Here is a 23,017-nt window from a genome sequence, read left to right as displayed (position 1 = left end):
AGACGTGCTCAACAGGAGATAAGTCATGCCTGCTACTGGCAACCTAGCCTATTACCCAGCACCAGTGAAGTCATTGATATTAGAGAAGAGTACTTCACCACTTTGTTTAAACCAGCACAATCGAAACATCTATCTTTATAACCACAGATAAGTGCAGTCTGCACCCATATCAAGAAAACTTCTCTTAGCAACCACTGCAGCAAACCACTACAGAAAATCATAACCAATCAAAAGCCAGAGCTGTCCAGCCCGGTTCCAGTGGGTACATCTACAAAACACTTCTATTCCCCTGCTCTTAGGAAACATTATAGATGAGGGGGTTAAACATTGCAAGTAGCCGGTGATCAGAGAGTTTGCCAGGAGATTTTTGTGGTGTTTTAAATGAAAATGGACTCCACAGGCTCGGAGATTAGCATGTCTGATTACTCCCTGAGAAGTGCTAAGAAGGAATAGGAAGTGGTTGGGTGAGAGAAAGTGTGGCATTGAGGTGAGCTGCAAGGTTTCAAAATCCCATACCAAGCCAGGAGGTGGTGGCACAGGCTTTTAATCACAGCACCCAGGAGGCAGAGGTAGGCGGATTTCTGTGAGTTCAGGGCCAGTCTGGTCTACAGAGTGAGTTCCAGCACAGTCAGGATAGTTTGACAGAGAAACCCTGTTTCAAAAAGCAAACAAACAAACAAACACAAAACCATCAAAAGCTCAAAGCAGATTTAGTCTCTCTTTGCCTCCTGCCTGTGGATCAAAAAATAAGTAAGCTCCAGAGCCATGCCTGCCTGCCTGCTGTCATGATGTTCATGGACTGACACATGGAAACTGTAAACAAACCTCAGTTAAATGTTTTCCTCTATAAGTTGCCTTGGTGTTGGTGATTCATAATAGCAGTTGTTATGTCTCCTAGTAATGTCAGAAGCTAAACCTTAAAGTTTTTTTTTTTGTTTGTTTTGGTTTTGGTTTTGGTTTTTTTTTTTCGAGACAGGGTTTCTCTGTGGCTTTGGAGCCTGTCCTGGAACTAGCTCTTGTAGACCAGGCTGGTCTCGAACTCACAGAGATCCGCCTGCCTCTGCCTCCCGAGTGCTGGGATTAAAGGCGTGCGCCACCACCGCCCGGCTACTAAACCTTAAAGTTTCATCAGTGTGGCTCCCTAAACATGAGGTGAATGAGGACAATACCAATAGATATGACAAAGTCGAGATGGAATAGCCCATAAGACCTCAACCCTACACAAGGAGCTACAAACTTCCACAAAGACATTCAAGAAATTCAGAGAGCTGGGAAAATAGTCTTAGTCAAGAAAGAACATATCAAGGTCATCCTTAAGATATACATGGCAACAATATACAGATTGAAGAGCTTTGTAACATATTTGTACACATGTACTTATAAGCATATAATAACAATTAATGCAAAAAAAGAAGCCATTAATATGGTGGAGAGCAAGGAGAGGTGTGTAGGGTCATTTAGGGAAAAAAGAAGACAGAAATGTAATTTTATTATATTCTCATAAAACAAAAAATAAAATTAAAGTGAATTTAAGATAAGAGAGTTTATTAGTGTGAGGAAGATGCATTGTTAAGAGCCAAAGGTCAATACAACACTCTTGCGTGTGATATCCCTCCTGCAGTTGTAGACTGTGTATATGTTAGACCAAAGGTGAAGGGCTTTAAATGAAAGATGTTCTTCAAAATTTAATTTTAATGGAATTCAAAGCGATGTTCACTCTGAAAATGACTTCATGATGCACTTTTAAAAAACAGTTTGCCCATGATTGTATTCTATAAACGTCACAGTTATGGGATAATTGCTGTGTATTGAGTGCTTTCTATGTCCCCATCTCTGTGGTAAGCACATAATGTCCATTATCTAATTAAATTCTTGCAGGAACACCATGAGCTAGCTTTTATAATTGCTGTTATAGAGATGATAAAATTGAAGATTGGAAAGGTTAAATACTTTCTTCAAGGTCACAAAGTCATGCTGTTATGTGAATTTAGATACCTTACTTATTCAAAATCTTGTTCCCTTTCACTGTATTATTTTGTGCAATGATCTCAAAAGAGGCAGCAAAGCCTCGTTATGTGTCAGTCTGGTCAACTTAACTTTCTTTCCTCTTAATGAAGATCAGTACAAAGAATCTTGGGAAAAACCAATAACAGCAATTTACACATCACTATCATCATTACCATTTCAAAGTTACATCTTTTACATTTCTGAAACAAAGGCTTTGCCCACAGATGCAGCAATTTGCCCACTGTTAACACATGGCATACACTGTCCAGTCTCCTCTACCTACTCCCCAACAGAAGGCAAAACTCTGAAGCAATCACAAACCCAAAAAGGAAGGTTATCCGCTCTGTATTTATCACCTATTCATTAAAGACAAGCCTCAACTAGTTGAGTTTTTATAAAACATGTTACTCTAAGTACTCACTTAGAATCTTCCCCAATACTCAGAAGGTCATATACATTCTCAGCTCCTAGTCTACCATTCTGGCTCCCTTGTTTCAAACACAATTAAATTTCTTCAATTTATATGAAAAGCTACTGGCAAAATATGCAACAGGTATGCAACAAAGGAAAGGACCAGCAAAGCATCCTTCTCTTTCTTGATAAATATCACTTGGCAATAATCATTTCTTTCCAGATTTTATGAAATGATCAACCCTTCACAGTGTAGACTATGGAAAGCTATGTATTGTTTAAGAATAATAGAGTAATACTAGATTCAGAATGAAACACACGAATGGAACCTTAACATTCCTAATGGTGTCAACAATATCACTCAGAATACAAAAATTCTTAGAAATTAATAAACCTCAAGTACTATTTAGAACACTATAACATGTACAGAGAGAGAGAGAGAGAGAGAGAGAGAGAGAGAGAGAGAGAGAGAGAGAGAGAGAGAGAGAGAGAGAGGGAGAGGGAGAGAGAGGGAGAGAGAGAGAGAGAGAGAGAGAGAGAGAGAGAGGCCTAATGATTTATCTCCTTTTGGAACAATCCTTGACTCAGGAAGAAAACAAAAGACTTGAGACTTTTCATAGTCCATATTGAGTAATATGGAAAAGGATCACAAGCAATGGAATTCACATATTACATAAAAGTTGTGAGAAGTCCCTGGATGCAGAGTCGCCCATTTTGACCACCTCCCCAGCCCACGCTTCAACAATCCTTCGAGTCTCCCCTTCACCACCTTGTTTGGTCAGGTATATTTGCAAAACAAACCGTTGATTCACTTCTGTGTCAACTTTTCCTTGTGATACTTTCACACCTATCTATGTGTGTGCATGTGTATGATACATAGACACAAAGACTCCAGATTGTGGGTGAGAAGAGACAAGAAAAAGTGAGCAACACCAACATCTTACAGGCCAGTATAAACCTGGACCTAACTGCAGAAACCCAGAAATGTGAGCCTTTTCCACCTACTCTGAAAGTCAAAGAGTTTGAGCTTATTGTACTTTTGTTGCCCTCTTCTCCCAGTTTATATTGGGGTATAAAAAGTGTATGGAAATTAAAGTCTGGTGAGAATCCAGCATTCAGTATTCTGTGTCTCCTTGTTATCTTTGTTCTTCCAGTGTAACATTTCTAATTCTCACGCTTCTACCCTGAAGCATAAAAATCCAGCATGGCTAGGATCATGGTAGATCTTCCCAAAAGGTGCCTCACCACATGTATTTACTCTGTAGACATTGAAATAAACACATGAAATCTAAAAATAAAAAATGAAGAACATACTGCCTTCATTTTATTTTAATACACATGATGCAAATAAATTCTGAACAATTAATTTGCCCATTCAATGTTGTTAACAGAGAGAAACTGAAATCTCACAGCAGATTGAACCTTGAAGGCCTCGGTCTGAGCACGCATGCAGGCACACACAATTTGGTGAACAGAAAATAATACTCGGCTGCCAGAAATACAAAGAGTGTACAAAACACCCAAAACTACTTCTATAGGATTTCTCCCTGTGCTATCTTCAACCCAATGAAGATGATAAATGAGAGCAATTACAGCAAAATAACGCAGAACTGAATACAGAGAGAATAACCCACACCATTTCTTTAAAGATGCCTCATTTATATGTAAAATTATCTTGGAAACATTAGGTTTTATTAGTCTCATGGATTACAGCTCTCACTAACATTTCCTCTCGTTTCATATTAGACATTTGATCAGTTCCTGACTCAGTACCCTGCTGCAGAATCTAAGACATCACTTTCCATTTGCACCCACAAATCATCCCATATTTTTTAGTAGGTTACAAACGTTGGTATAATTCAGCTTATAATTCAGTTGGTATAATTTTTATGTTTAGTTAGCATATGCAGTATTTGGGTTTCATTGCGGAGGAAAAACAAAAGAAGTGGAAAGTGTTATATTTAGGGAGGTGACTGACTCAGAAAGGCAAATGTCATATGTATTTCTCTGATGTGCACTGCAGTGCTCTTGCGACTGGGAAGACTGCTTCAGTAGATGCAGACCGGTGCTGTGTGTGGGGTTCTACTGTGCAATCCATACTCTGAGCATTCCTGAGGACCTCCTAAAAACTTAACACAATAAAGCCTATTGTTTATTTTTCAACAAATACCTTCACTAAAAAATGTCTCTAAACAAACAGAGAAAAACAGAACACTTAGCATCACTTAGTCACAGCCTAATGCTGCTTTACTCTAAAAGGAACAGACGCTAACAATGCTAATCATTTTATGAACATGAACATATTGCCACCTGCTAAAAAGGTTAGGTTTTAAACATGTCTGAGGACTTCATGATTGGGTTAGTGTACATGTTCATATGTTCTGGGCTGTGAAGAAGGAGGAGGAGGACGAGGAGGAGGAGGAGAACAGTAAAGCAATGAATCCCAAGAGAGGAGAGCTAGATATAAACTTTGCGGCATTAGTATCTGTATGTGACACTGGCAGAGGGAGCCATGACTGAAGAGGTGATCACTTGACACTGAGCATAGAGCTTATTTAACATTCTGAGTCATTTCTTAATTTGCTACATATTATACTGCATACTGACAGAAAGGACAGTCTCAGCAACTGTGAGCCTGAACATGCCACCTGAGAGGATGATGGATGGGATACAAACTACTACTTAATGTGCTACTCCTTGTAACTCAAAAAGGCATAGAAATATACATGTGTGTAATTTACTTTCCTCAATTTAATTTCATCCTCAACAATATTTCCATATCTTAGTACTTTCTATTTTTTATTGATTTTTATGGAGCTCTACATTTTTCTCTATTTCCCTCCCCACCTCTCCCCTCCCCCCCCCCCCCGCAAAAGTTCCCATGCTCCCAATTTATTCAGGAGATCTTGTCCTTTTCTACTTCCCATGTAGATTAGATCTATGTATGTCTCTCTTAGGGTCCTCATTGTTGTCTAGATTCTCTGGGATTGTGATTTGTGGGCTGAATTTCTTTGCTTATGTTTAAAAACCACTTTCTTAAAATTACTATTTTAGAAAGTTGGAGAGTTTTGTCTTTGGGAAATTGGCAGCAAGGACATTTCAAATCGATGTCTTTAGATTGTCACAAGGGTCTCCCTCCTCTGCTGCTTACATTTGTCTGCAAGTGTAGTAACAACTCTGCCATCAATTTTTAATTAGGTTGCGAGGGGAGAACTGATCTGTATCTATTTTGCCCTATAGCCATTTAGTGTCCTTATGTTACTGCTACAAATTAACCTGGAATGACTAGTGTAGGAAGGACCAACTTTCCCATCTTTCCCTACAGAATGCAGTGTGCGGAGGAAATCAGGGCTTGCAAAGGCCGCTGGGAGATGTGGAGGAAGAGCATTGAGGCTGCTTCTCTTCTCTACTTTCCCCTCAACTTAAGATCTGTAACACTCAAGGAAAGAACCCGTGTCCAAAGGGCTCAACATTCCAACAACCTATGATACTAAGTCACACAATATCAAAGAAGAAAATATTTAGTTTTTTAAATCTAGTGGTAATGCTGTTTATTTATTTTTATTTATTTAAGGGAAAATTGAGCCTCAGTGAAATCAAATATCAAATTTAGAATTAGGAGATGAATTCTTTCTTAGTCTTTAAAGTAATGTTTCCCAAAAATGAAAATCACCTACCACAGCAGGGCAACAAACAGAGCTCTCTGAAGGTATCTTGTACTCTGGCACATTTACTTTCCAAAGGTATATTTCTATTGCTTTGATACTTTTAGTGCCATGGCATAGAAAAGGAAGAGTTAAATTTCTTGACCTAATTTACCTACTGACATTAGTGTTTGAGGCTAAGATGCTACAACTCACCCAAAAGCTGCCAGCATCATTGATGATTAACGAAGCAAGGTCATAATCCAAAGGCTGGAATTGTGGAAATGGAGGTGCAGAATCTTGTACAGTTTTGCTTTAAGATAACATGGATGCTTTGTTAGTCTGGAATCAACATTGGGGTTGATATTAATTTTACTCTTTATTCCATGTACAAAATTAACTTCATTGAAGACCACAAGCTCCAGATATTAAAGGGTTATCTGTGGTTCCTTTTCTTCCTTTTACCTAAGGTTCTGAGCAATGCTGTTCCTTAGGCTGCAACTCTGGACCTGTTTTTCTCAAGATACTTCTTGATGTGCGTTTTAGGACACTGTCATTTTGAAATATAAATCCCCTCGCAAGTTTCCTACCTGGTGAAATAACTTTTCACAATGGTATCCCTTTATATCCGTCACTGTCTATTACAGCATCAGTGAAACTGCTAGGAGAATAAAGTTTGAACAGACATCCAATCCTTCAAAAAGACTCCCAGCCATTTCTAAACACCCACCTCAATCCAGCAAAACGGCTGCTCCCAAGCTGCCCATACAGCCACTGTCTAACGGTTACCACCTTGTCGGTTATTTCAAGGCCGCATGATTTTACCACACCACGGACAACCAGTCCCTGTGATGCTCATCTTAGCCACAGACACCCTCTGTCTGACTCATGCCCTGTAGTGGGATCTGCTTCACGTACTGTTGTAAATACCCCCAGAACACAGAAACGGCCTCTATAATTTGCAGTCGACTTTGGTAGTTTGATCTCCCCACTCAATCAGCTTGGTCCTGACTCCCCTTTCTCCAGTTCCTGTAGAGTCATCATTACAGAGACTCACTTTTCTGCAGTGACTCCTAGCATGGATTTATGTTTCTACTTGACCTGAAAACCAAAGTTACGTGTTTTTTAAGTTTAAAAAGTGGCTTTAGCTTTGTTATTAATGTAGTTAATATTACTGAATGTTGCCCATCCATCCCAAAGTGATCTAAATTCTAAGTCATTTTTCTATTACACTTTCATTACTATTACAGAGTTATACAAATGAGGAAACAGATACATGGGGTGGAAATATGGTCAAAGCTAGTGTTTTTGAGATCCAAGAGTTGAATTCAGATATTTTGTGTATGAAGTCCTCACAGGTATCCACAAAAAATATACTGCTCAGAAAGAAAATCCTGGATGCATACGGGGTATGCTACTCTCATTGGTCCTTTACACTTTGCCTCACAAGCACCAACTCTCAGCTCTATTTTGGGATTTTCTTTTCTGCTACTCCATCCTCTTTGGTAGGTTCTTGGTTCTGCCATGGAGAAAGGTTAGTATTGGCTTCTGTCAACAAAGGATTATCCTGAACAATTACAATAACTAAGCAAATATTTTATTGTTTATATTCTGAAATTATTGTAGATTGTAAACTTATTTAATAATAGAGATAAGTTTTATTTTAAACTGTGATAATTGGCAGAAAAGAAGAAATATTCTTCTTTCCTATTTTTCCTTGCCATTCTAAAATATCATGTTTTTTTTTGATTTTTTTAATAAGTCAAAGATACAAAAAGGGACAGTCACAATCAAGCAAATACATAAGAAATAACAATTATGAAAAAAGATATTTACTTCATTTTTCAAACATATTTACACAGTGTAGCCCAGGCTCTTCTGGAACTTGCTACGCATCAAAACATGGCATCAAAATAGCATAGATCATTTTGCTTCAGCCTCCAAGATGTTGGGTTTGCCTGCTTGAGCAATGAAAATTTGTAGGAAGCATATTTGTTAGCTTACATGTCAGAAGAATGTAGTGAAAAATTGGGATGAAGAGAGTAATCCTGGGGCAGATTTGCATCATGGCACCAACCAGGAGCCTGGGGAAGGGAGTGCTAATCCTCGGCTTTATTTCTCCTTTGTGTCCTTTTTATTCCATCTAAGACTGAAGCCTAAGGGGCAGTTGGTCACATATACATTCTGAATCTCCCATCATTGGTAAGCTTCTCTGCCTTTATTTTACCCTCAAAGACATGCCTACATGAAGCTCTATTACCCATTTCTCTCTCTGGTTGAGCAGATGGAAGAATTGAGACCAATTTTCATGGGGTATTTAGGGAGTAGTTGTTTTCTCTGGTTTCCCTAACCAGCCACCGGTTTCTCTCTTTTGTTCTCATCTAAATTCTCAACAAAGTTTGTGTTTATTTATCATCTATTATTTATCTACTTAATAAAGCTTTTATTTATTTATATTATATGGAATCCATTTGCTCTTTAGGGATGCCATGCTCTGCCCTAATGTGGGGGACAGTGCCTTGTCCTGACCCAACATAATGGGCCAAATAGTGTGGAAGGTTCCTCTGTCTTTGTGTTGCTTTTAAGAAACTGCCTTGGCCTATTGATAGGGCAGAACGTACGTAGGTCGGGAAAACTGGACTGAATGTTGGCAGATGGAAGGCATAGGGAGAGACACCATGGAGCTGCCAGAAACAGACAGAGGAAATTTTACCCGGTAAGCCACTGTCACGTGGCGATATCCAAATTAATAAAAATTGGTTAAATTAATACAAGAATTAACCAATAAAAAGCTAGAGCTAATGGGCCAAGCAGTGTTTTAATTATTACAATTTCTGTGTGATTATTTTGGTTTGGGGTAGCCAGGACAAACAAGTGGGACCTTCTCCTACAGCCAAGCTTTCTTCACTTTTTACTCTTGAGGAAAAGTGGATGGGTGTGGGCTGTGGGGAAGCAAGGAGGGTGGGAGCATTGGTGGGAGAAGAACTGGTGTTGGAATGCAAAATGAAACTTTAAAAATAAGTACAAATATACAGAAAGAGTATTTTTCATAAAAACAGTACCTGTTATCCTATCCATCTCATTAATGGATTTAAAATTCAATTAGAAAGAGGCTGTTTACTGATATAATACTTGTGCTATATCATGTTTTAATTTGATGTAAAAAATAAAATGTATAAATTTCACACCATCTGGCTAATAGATGCATATATGAATATATTTTAAATTATTATATATAACCTTACATTATTATGGATATATTTTAATTATTATGTATATATTTTAAAATTATAAATTTAATATTTATTACTTTAGCATAATGATTATGTTAAACTGGCTAATAATAAATAAAAGATATAGATGAAAACCTATATTTTCCTTTTTTTCTAGTCAAAGATAGTGTATGAATATCATTTGTGAAGATTGCCTGTTCTCTCTTGTCTCATTTGGTCATTCATATTTTCTATACCAAGAATATTTTTATTTTTTATTTTTTATTTTTTTTCTTTTTTTTTATTAAAGATTTCCATCTCCTCCCCCTTTCCTCCCCTCCCTTCCACCCATACCCCCACCACTCCACCCCTCTCCAAGAAAAAGAGCCATCAGGGTTCCCTTCACTATGTTAAGTCCAAGGTCCTCCCAGCTTCCCCTAAGTCCAGGAAGGTGAGCAACCAAACTGACAAGGCTCACAGTGAGCCCGTCCATGCTGTAGAGGTCATGTTCATTGCCATTGTCCTTGGTTTCTCAGTCCTCCTCTGCCGTTTTTAATTTATGTCTGGGCTGCATGTCTCTATGTGTATGTGCACAATGCATGTGCATGTACACTTGAGTGTGGGTCATGGCCCCGACTGTCCCATGGCACATATGTGAGACTGTAAGATAACCACAGATATTTTTTCTCACTTGGCTCTCTGCTGTTTACTGCTATGTTTTCTGTCTCCACATCCTGTCTCCTGGTAAGAGTTCTGGGAACACATTTATTTAAGTTTTGTTGTTATTGTTGCTTTTAGGTATTTGAATTTGGATTCTCATATGTGCTTGGCAGATTTACACGTAATTACACAGTGGGCCATCTGCAATGGAGAGCGACTCCTTATCGCCACATAAGTTATACCTACTAAAACACCAGTTGCGTATAACAACCATGCTCCCAGAGATATCCCAATGTGCATAACAAATCCTATTCCTCCATAACTTAATTTGTTAATATCACATTTGAACTCCCCAGTCTTAGCAACCTCTGCGTGTTTTCCTGTCTGTTTGTGAAGCTCCAGGACGGAACTAAAATAACCCTTTAAGCCACCCATCCTTTGTCACTTTTATTCATAGATCTCGATCACTCTATTAGAGTTGTATTGTAAAACATTTTCCTTCCTTAACTGCATTAGATACCATGTTAAATATAATCAACAAATAATTTGTACTCTGTAGAAAGGAAGCAAAGTGGTTGAAATATAGAAATTGTGGTCCAAATTAGTAACTGTCACTGAGAAAAGCTGGCCTGGGGACTATCACCTGCAGAAGAGAAGTCAAATTGATGGAAGTCTGTGGCAGTGTCATGGTGGAAGATGGATTTGGACACTGATTATCCAGAACTAAAACTAAAGTTTTTTTTTTTTAAATGTTAATATGGGAGGTTTTTTTTTTTTTTTTTTTTTTTTTTTTTTTTTTTTTTTTTTTTTTTAACAAATAAGTTTATATCCTGAGGAAAGAATGACACTTAGAATGTTTGAGAAACCATAAGGAATCTACTTATATTTTATCTTATATATAATACATATAAGTATACTTGGGATGAAGGACTCTGAGGACCTGAGCTAGGTCTTAACTGAAAGCCTCCGCCCTGAGGACTAGATTCCATACTACTGCAAGTTGCTATCAACTTGCCAAGAGAGGGGAACAACCAATAGTGCTACTCCACTGTGATGCCTATGAACCAGAGCAGTGATCAGCATGGCCAAATACCGCAAAACGTACAATAGTAGCACTCATTTCTTGGTGGTAAGAAACAGCTGTGTAATTAGGTTTAAAGCCCCTTCAATGGAAGGAAAATTATACCTAGGACTGGAAACTTTGCCCACTCGCCTGGCCTAGTCACCTTGTGCATTTCAGAGGAGAACCTACTAATGTCACTTTTCTCAGCCAGTATAACTCCTAATTTCATTCTAAGCACCTACCCGTATCCCAAAGACAAGTGTTGCTATACTCCTTATCAACTGCACTTCTCTCTTTGCAGGAGACAGATCCAGAACATTACAGAAAATCACGATATATAAACAAAATGCAGAGAACACTGATTGTAGTGTGCTCACCTCCAAGGGATACATCTACAACAAAACTTTGGCACACAAGGCTCAGGGAATGTTAAAAAATAGTGGATGGAAAGATTGTAAAAAGCAGAGGACCAGAAAATCTTCTGTGAGATTGTGAGATTATGTCTCCTAGAAATTACAGAGAAGCCTTATCCATGATACTTTAACACTAGAATGCACATAACATCCAGACAAGTGTTGTGACCATCCTTTAGATCAACACTAGGAAAGCTGAGGCCAGTTCTCAGAAAAAGTGGGCTGACAAGATGACTAAGGAAGGAGCTTTGGGTTCATGGAAAGACCTTACTTTGATTAATAAAGTAGAAATTGATCAAGGAAGACATATGATGTTAACATACACACACACACACACACACACACACACATGCTCTGTGAGCAAACATATACCTAAACATGTGCATTGTATACACAATCATACATAAAGAAAGGATAACTCTTTTATACATTTGTTTTTTGCAAAGACAGTCCATTGATACCTTTCAGTTTGGGTCTAGAAAAATGCTCTCTTCTCAATAAAACTTGTTCCTCTGATTTTGGTGATTTATGGGCATTTTACCTGTTTATTATCAATTGTATTTTGAATTATAATTCATTAATAATCTTACTATGAAAATCAGCACATATGGTATCCGTTGTGTATAAATAAATACAATAAATATGTAAATATCATTAAATATATCTATGTCCCATAGCAAAATATCTAGAGATTAAAATTAAAATCAAATTAATTTCATTAATTGAATGCCAGACATATCACAATATGCAATGAGAAAAAAATAGTTCATTGTCCCTGTTGATGGCTCCTAGTTTCCAGGGACATACTAGGCATCAATTCTGGATTGTATTTCAAGTACTAGTACAATTAAGTCATGTTAAACTTTGAAGGTAATGGACCCATGACACTTAAATGAAGGAGGGAAGTTACACAACTTTCATTATTATTTTTTTTTCATTGTTGGATTGTTTTTTACTTCCTAGAAACTTGCTTTTCTGCAAGATTAGCCCTTAAATTTGGGAGTGTGGCACTCTACGCAAATGAGGCTATGCACCATAATTAGCAAGCATATGGGGTATATTTAGGATGCTTCCAGAATGCAGCTGAGAGAATTATGCTTTGAACAGAGTGACACAATATAAGTTACCATTTATGAACAATTCTCCGTGTACCTGCAGCATGTTCTCAGACTTATGGTTCAGTAAAAATAGCAACAGACCTGGTGTCAGATGTTTGACTCTGGCATCCCCCAACTGGCAGACTCTGAGAAAAGCCTTTCAGCAACCTTTGTCTCATTCCACCATCTGTCAAATGCTGGGAGGAGGTGCTGCCGAGCTGGGTGCCTGCCCACATCACAGTCCAACCTCACTGTTGGACCAGCCCGAGGACAAAAGCTAACGGTAGTCGTTGAAGACTTTGCATCATCTTACCTCTCCAATTATATGTCATTTTAAAAATTATTCCATTTGACTGATGTAGCCTATCTGAAGAGTTGATTTCAGAATTATTTGTACCTTAGCAGAACAACAGAGTTTCAGGTTGTTTTCTTTCAAAATCATCTGTAAGCTGAGCCAGTAACCCTAAAGCAATGTATTGTGAGATGACAGAGCATTTCCAGGATTCTTTCCAAGAGAAGGGAAATAGGTTGACTGTGTTTGACCAAGCCTTGTGGCCCAATGTTTTGGCATCGAACTTAAGTGGAGATTCTCTGAGAGTTGGGTATTGGGTTTTCATTAATGCCTGCATCTTAGACTCTAATTTGTTTTCATCAGTATATAATTGCATGTGAGAAACCCCAGGAATCACTTGATTCTTTTCAAATAGTGTTGTCCCTCACAGGAATAGTCAAGTGAACAGATTATCAGTAGCTGCGGCTAAGAGCATTAAGAAAAACTTTAGTCTGTGAGAAAAAAATTAGGAGCATTACTTACAACTAGAACACCTAGTTCATACCATGCCCAATGACATGAAGTTCTAATTATACTCAACTTATTGTAAAAATCAACATTTAAATCTTTAACGGTCTCTGAAATTTTGGAATGCTGTTAAAATGGATGATCCTCATCAAGGCCTTGTTTGAACTCACAGAGAACTGTGCATTTTACAATAAAGTCCTCTCATTTTATAAAGCTACAAGCATTCATATGTATTATATATAATACATTATATATATGGACCTAATAATTCAGATACTCCATATTACCTTAACAATTGATGTATACAATAACTGAGATTTAAGTACTGTTTCCTAACTTCAGATTTAAATCCATATATATTTTTGGTTACTAGTATAATCATATACCAATTATGTGGGAAATTTTTATGTGATTGTTGAATTTAGTGACAACACACAGTAGAATACAGGCTTTGTTAGTAACAAAGTTCTTTTTCGTATGTGAATAATTCATAGCTTGCTAGAACACATTCCCTCATGGCTCTGTCTATCAAACTCTTAACAATATGTGATTTCTGCCCACGCAATACTCTTCTGAACTACAATAACCTAAATGAGCCACATAATGATGTGTATCATCTACTACAAGGAGACACCGTTGTAACACAATAATAGTAGTATTGGGAATGCTGGAGGTGGGGAGGGGCATATAGCCAGGGTTAGCGGCAAACTTTGCCATATTGGAAATTTTGAAAGGAAAAGAAAAGCAAAATGCTTTTTGATATATTTAGGCATTCTAGCAGATGTTCATGGTAAGCACTTCATTCCAAGTGTATACAGGACAAATTAAAATTTAAATTTTGTTTGATGGCTATTAGATCCCAAAGCCACCTTAGAACAATTTAGAGAATTGGATTTGTGCCAACCAAAAATAGTATCTAATAAATTAATAATAGTCATGGCAGCCAGGATGTTCAGCAGAAGGTTACTGTGTGATGAATACTCTTTGCTTGCTGGCAAATTCATAAATTTTGTAGATGTATTTTCCAGGGACCTTATACTAATTAAGCCTGCTTTGGGAAATACATTGGGTTAGTTAAAGAACTGTGGCACTTAAAGATTATTAGTTCCTCAATGGTAATGGTGACATTTTAGTCATTTTGGCTCATTTGTGGCTCATTGTGACTTGGGGGAGGAATAAGCCACACTAAATATTAACAAATTATTTCAGCGGGTTATTATTCATTATATTTTATGATTTATCACTCTGGCTGCTGTCTGGATGTGACTAAAACTAAGGGAGGAAAGAAAAAACTTCATTTAAGAGACCCCCACAGGTTCTTCTGAGGTTTCTTGTCTTTAGAAATAAACCCCACTTCACAACAGTTTGAAAGTAGGAATTTCAATCAAGGAGCAAAACCATAAAGCGTTTAAGTCAGAAACTAAGCTAGCTGCAAATTGTCTGCAAGTATATTAGGGTGCCAGGTGTGAAGATACTTTCAAGGAGCTCACAAAATAGGTACTCTCCAAAGCAATATTGTGCTTCCTTAGTATTGCAGTGAGCCAGGAACACTAGAACTCACGTCACGGAGTTTGGCAGTAGAAGCAGATGACTCAGATGTATGCTGGTAAATGTGGAATTTATTAGCCATTTATGGCTGTGTTAAAATTCTATTCTATTTATTTATTTATTTAAACAAATAGAAAATAATCAAATGAAATAATGTTTAAAAAATTGTTCATCAGTCTTACTAGCCATGCTTCGAATGGGCATCACCCAAGTGTCTTTAGTGACTAACATTAAATATTGTTACAGTCATTGCATCAAGAAGAAGTTTTTGTTTCGTTTTTTGTTTGTTTGTTTGTTTGTTTGTTTTTGTTTTTCAAGGCAGAGTTTTTTTCTGTAGCTTTGGAATCTGTTCTGGAACTCAATTTGTAGATCAGGCTGACCTTGAACTCATGGAGATCAGCCTCTCTCTACCTCCCAAGTTCTAGGATTAAATGTGTATGCCACCACTGCCCGACCAACATCAGAAGATTTTGAATTCTATGTGTGGTAATATGGATTGGTCTTAGGGTCTCATGCTATGAAATCATAGTGCCAGGACTCACAGTTCTGAACAAATAGTAGAAATTACTAGAATTCACAATCAATTTATAGTAGGATTATTATTAACATGTCTATTTCTGTTTCCCTCTGCCTCCCTTTCTTTTTGTATTCCAAAAATTAAAAAAAAAATACCTATAAGCTGGGCAGTAGTGGCACACGCCTTTAATCCCAGCACTTGGGAGGCAGAGGCAGGCAGATCTCTGTGAGTTCAAGACCAGCCTGGTCTACAAGAGCTAGCTCCAGGACAGGCTCTAAAGCTGCAGAGAAACCCTGTCTCGAAAAAACAAAAAAATAAAAATAATAAAAAAATACCTATAAAATCATTGTGTCTAAGTTTTGTTTTTGTCAACATGGCAAACTAGAGTTATACGCGAATATAAACATGAATTGAGAAAATGCCTCCATTAGATTATCTATTGGCAAGACTTTAGGCCATTTCCTTGGTGATTCTTGATTCATGATTGATATGGGAGAGCCCAGATCAGTGTGGGTGGTGTCATCCCTTGGTCCTAGGTTGTATAAGATGTAAGACTAAGAAAACCGTGGGGAGCAAGCCAATAAATAACATTCTTCCAGAGCTTCTGCTTGAGTTCCTGCCTCCATACTCCTGCCTTGAGTCCTTGCCCTGACTTTGTGATGGGCTGTGATTTTAATATATCATCTGAAATAAAGACTTTCCTTGACAGGTTGTTTTTTTTTTTTCAAAGTGTTCTGCCATAAGAACAGAAACCCTAAAGATGCTAGTTGTGTGTTAATGCAGTGTAGAAGTCCCTCCTTGAATCTCACCATGACTAATGTAAATTCAAACACGCATGCATAGTATGTTTTTTTACTGTTTCTCTTCCAATTATCTGTTTTCAAGAGAGCCATTAATCTTTTTAAGTCTTCCCAAGTAGTTTCATATTCTACTGCCATGTTCAATTATGTCTACGGTATATAGACATATCTGCATAAATGTTTTAAATCTATATTTGTCAAATTTAAAAAAAAAAAACCTGCGGTGTTTGTCTTTATGAGGCTGACTTATTTCCATCCAGTTTTCTGTAAATTACTCTCTGTGTATATGAGAGAGAGACTGGATGAAATTCTATTGTTTATACACACTACATTTTCTTTCTCTGTTCATCTATTGGCAGACAAGTTGACTAAAATCTAACGTCTGAGACATCAAAGATCAAGCAGTGCCCATTGGTATTTTTAGAATTTGAAACATAACATAGGCATACCTATGCATCTAGTATGAAACCACTCCTCATAGCCTAGGCAGGAAAGTAACCATACTCTGACATCTACCATTGTGATGGTGTGCATACTTGCTCATTACATTATGAGACTTTTGAAACAAAGCAATGTGCTTGTGAAACATTACAATGAAGTGTGGGCTGAACACTACTAATTACAAATTATTTCAGAATGTCTCCTCTTTTGGTAAAATAGTCTACGAATGCTAATTAGTACATACTACTTACTATAGTTCTGTCCTGCTCAACCAAAATTCACTACTTTTTATCTTTAGGGCTAAAAAGAAGCTACACCAATGGGACAACATGCTAGTCAGATGATGTGAATAATCTTTCTTTTTTTTTATTCTAACTTTTTAAATTTTATATTATAGTTTGATTTTTACTTCTTTTATTTTTAGAGATTATAATATAATTACACAATTTAACTTTTTCTTTCCTTTCCCCACAACCTCCCATGTATATTTCCAATCTCTTTTAAGTCCATGACCCCTTTTCCATTAATTTGTTGTTACATGCAAATATATATATATATATATATATATATATATATATATGTATATATATATATATATATATTGTATGAAAATAGTTGTGCATATTTAGGAATACACATACACATATAATTGCTGTTTTTCAACTGTTGTTCACATGCAACAGAAAATAGATATTTCAAAAATAGCTTTTATTGATTCTTTGAGAATTTCACTGTGTATTTTGAACGTACGCAACCCCTCAGCCTCTCTGCTTGCCATGCTTTCAATCTTCCCACACTTTCCACCAAATTTTGAGATTTTAGAAAGCAATTATTCTGTCTTGCAGACCAGTCTCATTCAAGTTTCCCTCGTGAATTACTCTTCATAGACCTCCCGTGGCAATTCTAAGTGCTCTAACCATACAGAGTAAGACATTCTCTTCAATTCTTGCCTGGTCATCCTATCGGCCTTAGCCTAGGTGACTATGATCACATCACATGCAGAACAATCTCTCCATGGAGACATCAACTTAAGTTGGAAATCAGCAATGATTCTCAGAATTCTCTGCATAGATTTGTCTATACAAACTCATCATACCTAACTATTATGCCATTCCAAGCTCTGCTTAAGACAGAAATCGTGAGTTGTTTGTCATCGTGTGAGAGGAAAATTGCCCAAGTCTTCAGAAAAAAAAATCCCTAAGACTTAATAGCATTTCAATTTGGAATGGCAGACATTAGAGCTTTGATAATGAATTTCTTTGTGATTTAATGCAGCATATTAAAAGCAAGACTTGTGACTCTTGAACAAAGAACTGAATGTTGTTTTGCAAAAATGGTCATTCATCATTAGTCATAAGAAGTTCATTTATAATTTGAGGTTTCAATTTAATTAGTGTCACATACTCGAAGCTGCCTTCTGTCAACCGTAGTAGTGACATGCTATCTATTCCTTCTAGAGTAGGTTGCTCATAAGTATCTCTAGTGGAACAAAACAATGAAAATAACAATGGAAGTGTTAATTACCTATGCAATTAAAGTATCTTATACGCACATGAATGAAACAGACTACAGTATTCACATCTCTAATGGCTGTTAGCCTTCAGATAAGGCCTATTACCATTATATACAACTACACAGGTAAATCAAGGTGAGACGGAATGGGCCACATAAAGTCAGCATTTGTACATCCTCAATTGGTCAGACAGAGCTTGGCTAAGCAGCATATTCATCTGAGCCTTTTTGCATCAGTAAGTCATAATTTTTACACGGAGCATATCATGTATGGAATTCTATTTTGCTTTATGAAACTGGTGAAAAACCCTTATAATATATCCTTTGAAATCTTTATTTATTGTATATTCTTATATTGCACAAATTGTGTACTCAAAAGATGATTAATGGAGATGAAGTATGTATACAGAAATGGAGTTTTGTTTAGCAAGGAAGAATAAAACTACCTGTCTGGTGACAAACTGGATACCACTGGAGACCTTCCTATTAAGCAAAATAAATCAGACTTAGAAAGATAAATATGATACTTTTTTATTTTTTGACATTAAATTTTTGTTGAATTGCATAAGATTATTTGACATGAAATAGAATTGGGGATTTGGAAGAAATGAATGGGAATAGTGAGAGAAAAGAGAAGGACAAAGAGGAGGGTGAATATGCTCAAAATACATAACCCATTTAATGGTAAATACCTTCCTAAGGCCCGTGAAAGGGCTCAGCAGGTAAAGCAATTGCTGCAGAAGCCTGGAAAACTGAATTACATCTCAGGAACCCTGTGATGTTTCGTGTGATGGCATGTATAGGCTGCATGTGCACCATGCCTGTTCCATGTACACTCACATATGCACACACGAACACATGAACACACCGATATACAAAATAACTACAAATTTTAAAACAATGTTTATTTTTATGAAGCCCATAATGAGGTATAATGATATACACCATTAATGGAAATGCAAGAGAAAGGAATCAGGAATAAAATCACTGATGCTTTTAAACCTAATAGCCTTTGAAAAGATGGAAATGTATGCTCCTCATTGGTTTTGTGATGTTTGCTATCTACAGAAAATTTTTATGTTCCTTGCAATTCATTATCCTCATTTTCTCTCCAAAATTTGGATGGCATGAGCTGTAGGTCAAAAGCACTCAATAAACAGTAAACACTGGTGTTACTTTTACAATGTCTGTCTTGTCTAGTCTATTTAGGTATTTACCAGATGCTTAATAGCTACTGAGAATTCTAGGTCTTAAGGACACAGCCCATTCTCCATATAGAAATTTTATCACTGCGTCCTGAAAATGCTGAGTCAGAGACGTTTTTAGAAGACAGGTCTTGAGGAGACCTTTCTGCTTTGAAATATATGCATGCAGAAATCTTTCCCATGATCCAGGCATAGAATTATGTCGAATCCAGATATTTGTTTATGTTGCTGTTTCTTTAATATAAAAGTGTAATTATTAAAGCCAGAGATCAATTTATGTTTAAAATTACCACAAATTTCATGTAATGGCTTTATAGCTAGCAGTTTTTAAAATGATGTAGGTATTTCCAATTACAAAATTATCCAAACACCAAATCATTCATGTCTATGGAAGGAAATGATATCTAATATAAACTCCTTTCCATTAAAATAAAGGATGAGATTTGTTTCTTCCTGTGCATTCATGCAGTAAAGCTTTCATTGAGTTCTTCAGTAGATGATAAATTGGCAACCCAACATTATAAGCCCAGTTTCTTATGGCATATACTTGACTGCGGTGGAAATGTGGCAAACTTGTGTATTCTTTAAGAACAGTGGCTGCAGCATTTAATAAGCGAACTGCCCACAGTGGGAGCACCTACTATGTAACGTGGCACTTTCTAGCATCTGAAGGAACCAAGGCTGCTGAGCACAATTAGCAAAACAACCTCATATTTGCACAGTCAGACAGATTTTATTGTCCAGATTTACTTTGAGCCTCTCCTATTCTGTAATCAATCATTCTTTTTCCAGTAAATATCAAAGAAAAAGTACTTGTACGATGCATACTTTAAGTAAAGAGAAACTTTCATTGTTAGAAAGCAATACACATTTTTTTCAAACATTAAGAGATAATGACATCACATTCATTATTTTTAAAGTTCAAGGAGATCTTGTGTTTAACTGAAGAGGAAATACATCTTAGTATTCATTACAATGATTGGCTATTTTCTTCTTTAAATTTCCTTCTTTAAATGAGGTTTATTGGAAGCTAGTCTGTCTTTAACCAATAGAAAAACATGAAACAGAATCAACTTCTTCCCTGAGAATCTAGTTTACAGACACAACAGTGTATATTTAATGACAAGTAACAAATATCACTTTGCTACTGAGTCTATGTAAGGAGGAAGAATTGATATTTTTCTAATGATGATATGAGGGTTAATATTGATTGTCATCTTGCCAGGATCTAGAATTTCCTAGGGAAAATATATAAGGGCATGTCTGTAAGTAAGTTTCTAGATTGCATTTTTTATTGAGGTTACAAGACCCTCCCAAAAGATGAGCATCACCCTTTAATGAACTTGAGTTCCAGATTAGGTAACTAGAAGAAGTTGAGCTGAACACCTGCATTCATCTTCCTGTTTCCTGAATGTTAATCCAGTGTGACAAGGTAACTCCTGTTCCTATGACCGAGCCTTTGCCCCAAGAATGGACTGCTTCTCTTCAAGCTGTGGCTTGAATATACCTACCCCTCTTCCTTTAGCTGCTCTCCTGAGGGATTGGGTCACAAAGTAACTGATAAAAATGGGTGAACAGTAGACTGGTTGTTGGCACAAGGATCACTGTGAGTGCCACTAATGATGATCATGTCAGATGATTACTACAATTTGAACTTTGCTTACAAAAAGGCTGAATTATAAAATGGCCAGACAATCCTACCAGTTCATTTTATAGCTTAAAAACTATTCTTCCAAATTAGTCTTTGCAAAAGCTTTTAGAAAGTGACAAAACCCAGTAAATCATTAGAATTAATGACTAGGTAATTCAAGAGCAAATAACATGACAGGCACAGTCAAGGGACTGATGGTTCACAAATGGAAAGTAAATACATGGTATAATTCATATAATCAATTATTTTGGAGCATATATCCATTCTATATGTTAGAAAATTAGGCCCAGTGATATAGGTGTCAGTGCATACATACAGTAAGAAAGGTTAAGTTGAAGCATTCTGACTGCTAAAGGACCTCATGGAATGTGGGTGTCTAACTGGCATCTGCTTTACAAACTACTTTGATCTCTTGTCCACCATAATTTAGGAGATCTGCGGGAAAGAAAAATGACTTATGAACAACAACAAATTCAGTGAAGCAAGAGTCTGTATTCACCTTGGTCTCTGCCATCTCAGTCATTGAGTAAAGATGATAATTCTGCATGAAAAAGTCATACCTGATCAGCAGCATACTCTCGGCTTACAAATTCAGCAATTCACACAAAATGCAAGCTAATATTTGAGGGTATATACATGTGATTATTATATGTCTTCATAAACACGAATATATATATGTATATATACATACATATATATATTCACATTCCTGAAACTGTTCTTATCTAAGATGTAAAAGTTTTATCTGTTACAAAATTCAGGTTGTATGTCTTTTTACTGAAATCTCCTTAAAACAATAAAAAATAACTAAAGACTATTGTTGTTAATAGTGTCACATTTCTTCTCTTGTATGTCAGAAATATTTCTCCTTAATAAATGAAAAAATGAGAAATAATTACATTCTGAATTCCTTTCCCTATTCCCATTATCCATCTTCTATCTCTCTTATTCCTACTGCACAAATGGCTGAAACAATTTCCAGCAAAAGCATCATTCTCCAAAAGGCCTTTGTAAATCACTGTGTTTACAATAGTTAGAATTTAACAACAATTCAACCCCCAGAAAGCCTGCAATCTCATGGAAACTGAACAGTCAACTACTGAACCACCTCTGAATTTGACAATTGGCTGACAATTGGGGCAGATTGAGAAGCCAGTGATAATGGCACTGGGATTTGTTTCTACTGCATGTACTGACTTTTTGGGATCCTAGTCTGTTTGGATGCTCACCTTCCTAAGCCTGGGTGGATGGGGGAAGACTTTGGACTTCCCACAGGGCAGGGTACCCTGCCCTCTCTTTGGAATGGAGGGGGAGCGTGGAGGATGAGTGAGGGAGCAGGAGGGAAATGGGAGGAGGGGAGGAAGTGGAAATTTTGAATGGTATTATTTATAAAACAGTTAAAAAATAAAATTTAAAATAAAATTTATTCATCAGAAAACTTTCTGATTTCAAGAAAGGAATCTATTTCTAATTTTACTATGTCAAGCTCTGTGTGCCTACTTACTCAATATGTATCCTTCTTGAAGAAGCTCCACTGTCACCAAACTGCACTGGAGGGAAGGTGAGTGAATGTGAACCCCCCAGCAAGAAAAATGAGGCTTTTTAAGTCAAAATGGCAGCTTCAATTTTGTTTATATTTTAATGTATAGTCTTATAGTCGAGTAAGAACTGATTTTATTCCTTCTAGTTGACTTTGAGCTAATGAGTTATTTCTTTCTGAACATTACAAAGAAATGTTCTGATAAGCCAATTTTTCATAATAATAGCAAGTTAATGAATCACACAATTGAAAGAATTTCTAGCTGATTGGGCACACTGACAGTGGAGGCAAAGTGGTACTCACCACAGAGAAACGCCCAGTGCAGAATAACTGGCTTTTTTCTCCTCACTCTGACAAAGGAACTTATTGAACATGTGAGAAAGGTGCTCTCTGAAGGGCCCCTCCCCCTGCCTCAAGAGTGGTGGTGACAAGTATGTAAAGCAGAAAACCCCTGTTGGAGCCTGTGTCTGTGGACTGCAGCCAGTACTCTACATAAC

The 23,017-nt window shown here is 36.9% G+C and overlaps 1 protein-coding gene across 1 annotated transcript in view; it reads right to left on the bottom strand.

The window, feature by feature from the left end:
* Lrp1b (LDL receptor related protein 1B) overlaps positions 1-23,017 on the bottom strand; it is a 1,542,993-nt gene that overhangs the window by 1,160,227 nt on the left and 359,749 nt on the right. The window lies entirely within an intron of this gene.

This window comes from Arvicola amphibius, chromosome 7 (genome assembly GCF_903992535.2).
Source record: "Arvicola amphibius chromosome 7, mArvAmp1.2, whole genome shotgun sequence".
Taxonomy (NCBI): Eukaryota; Metazoa; Chordata; class Mammalia; order Rodentia; family Cricetidae; genus Arvicola; species Arvicola amphibius.
This window is presented reverse-complemented; position numbering and strand designations above follow the sequence as displayed.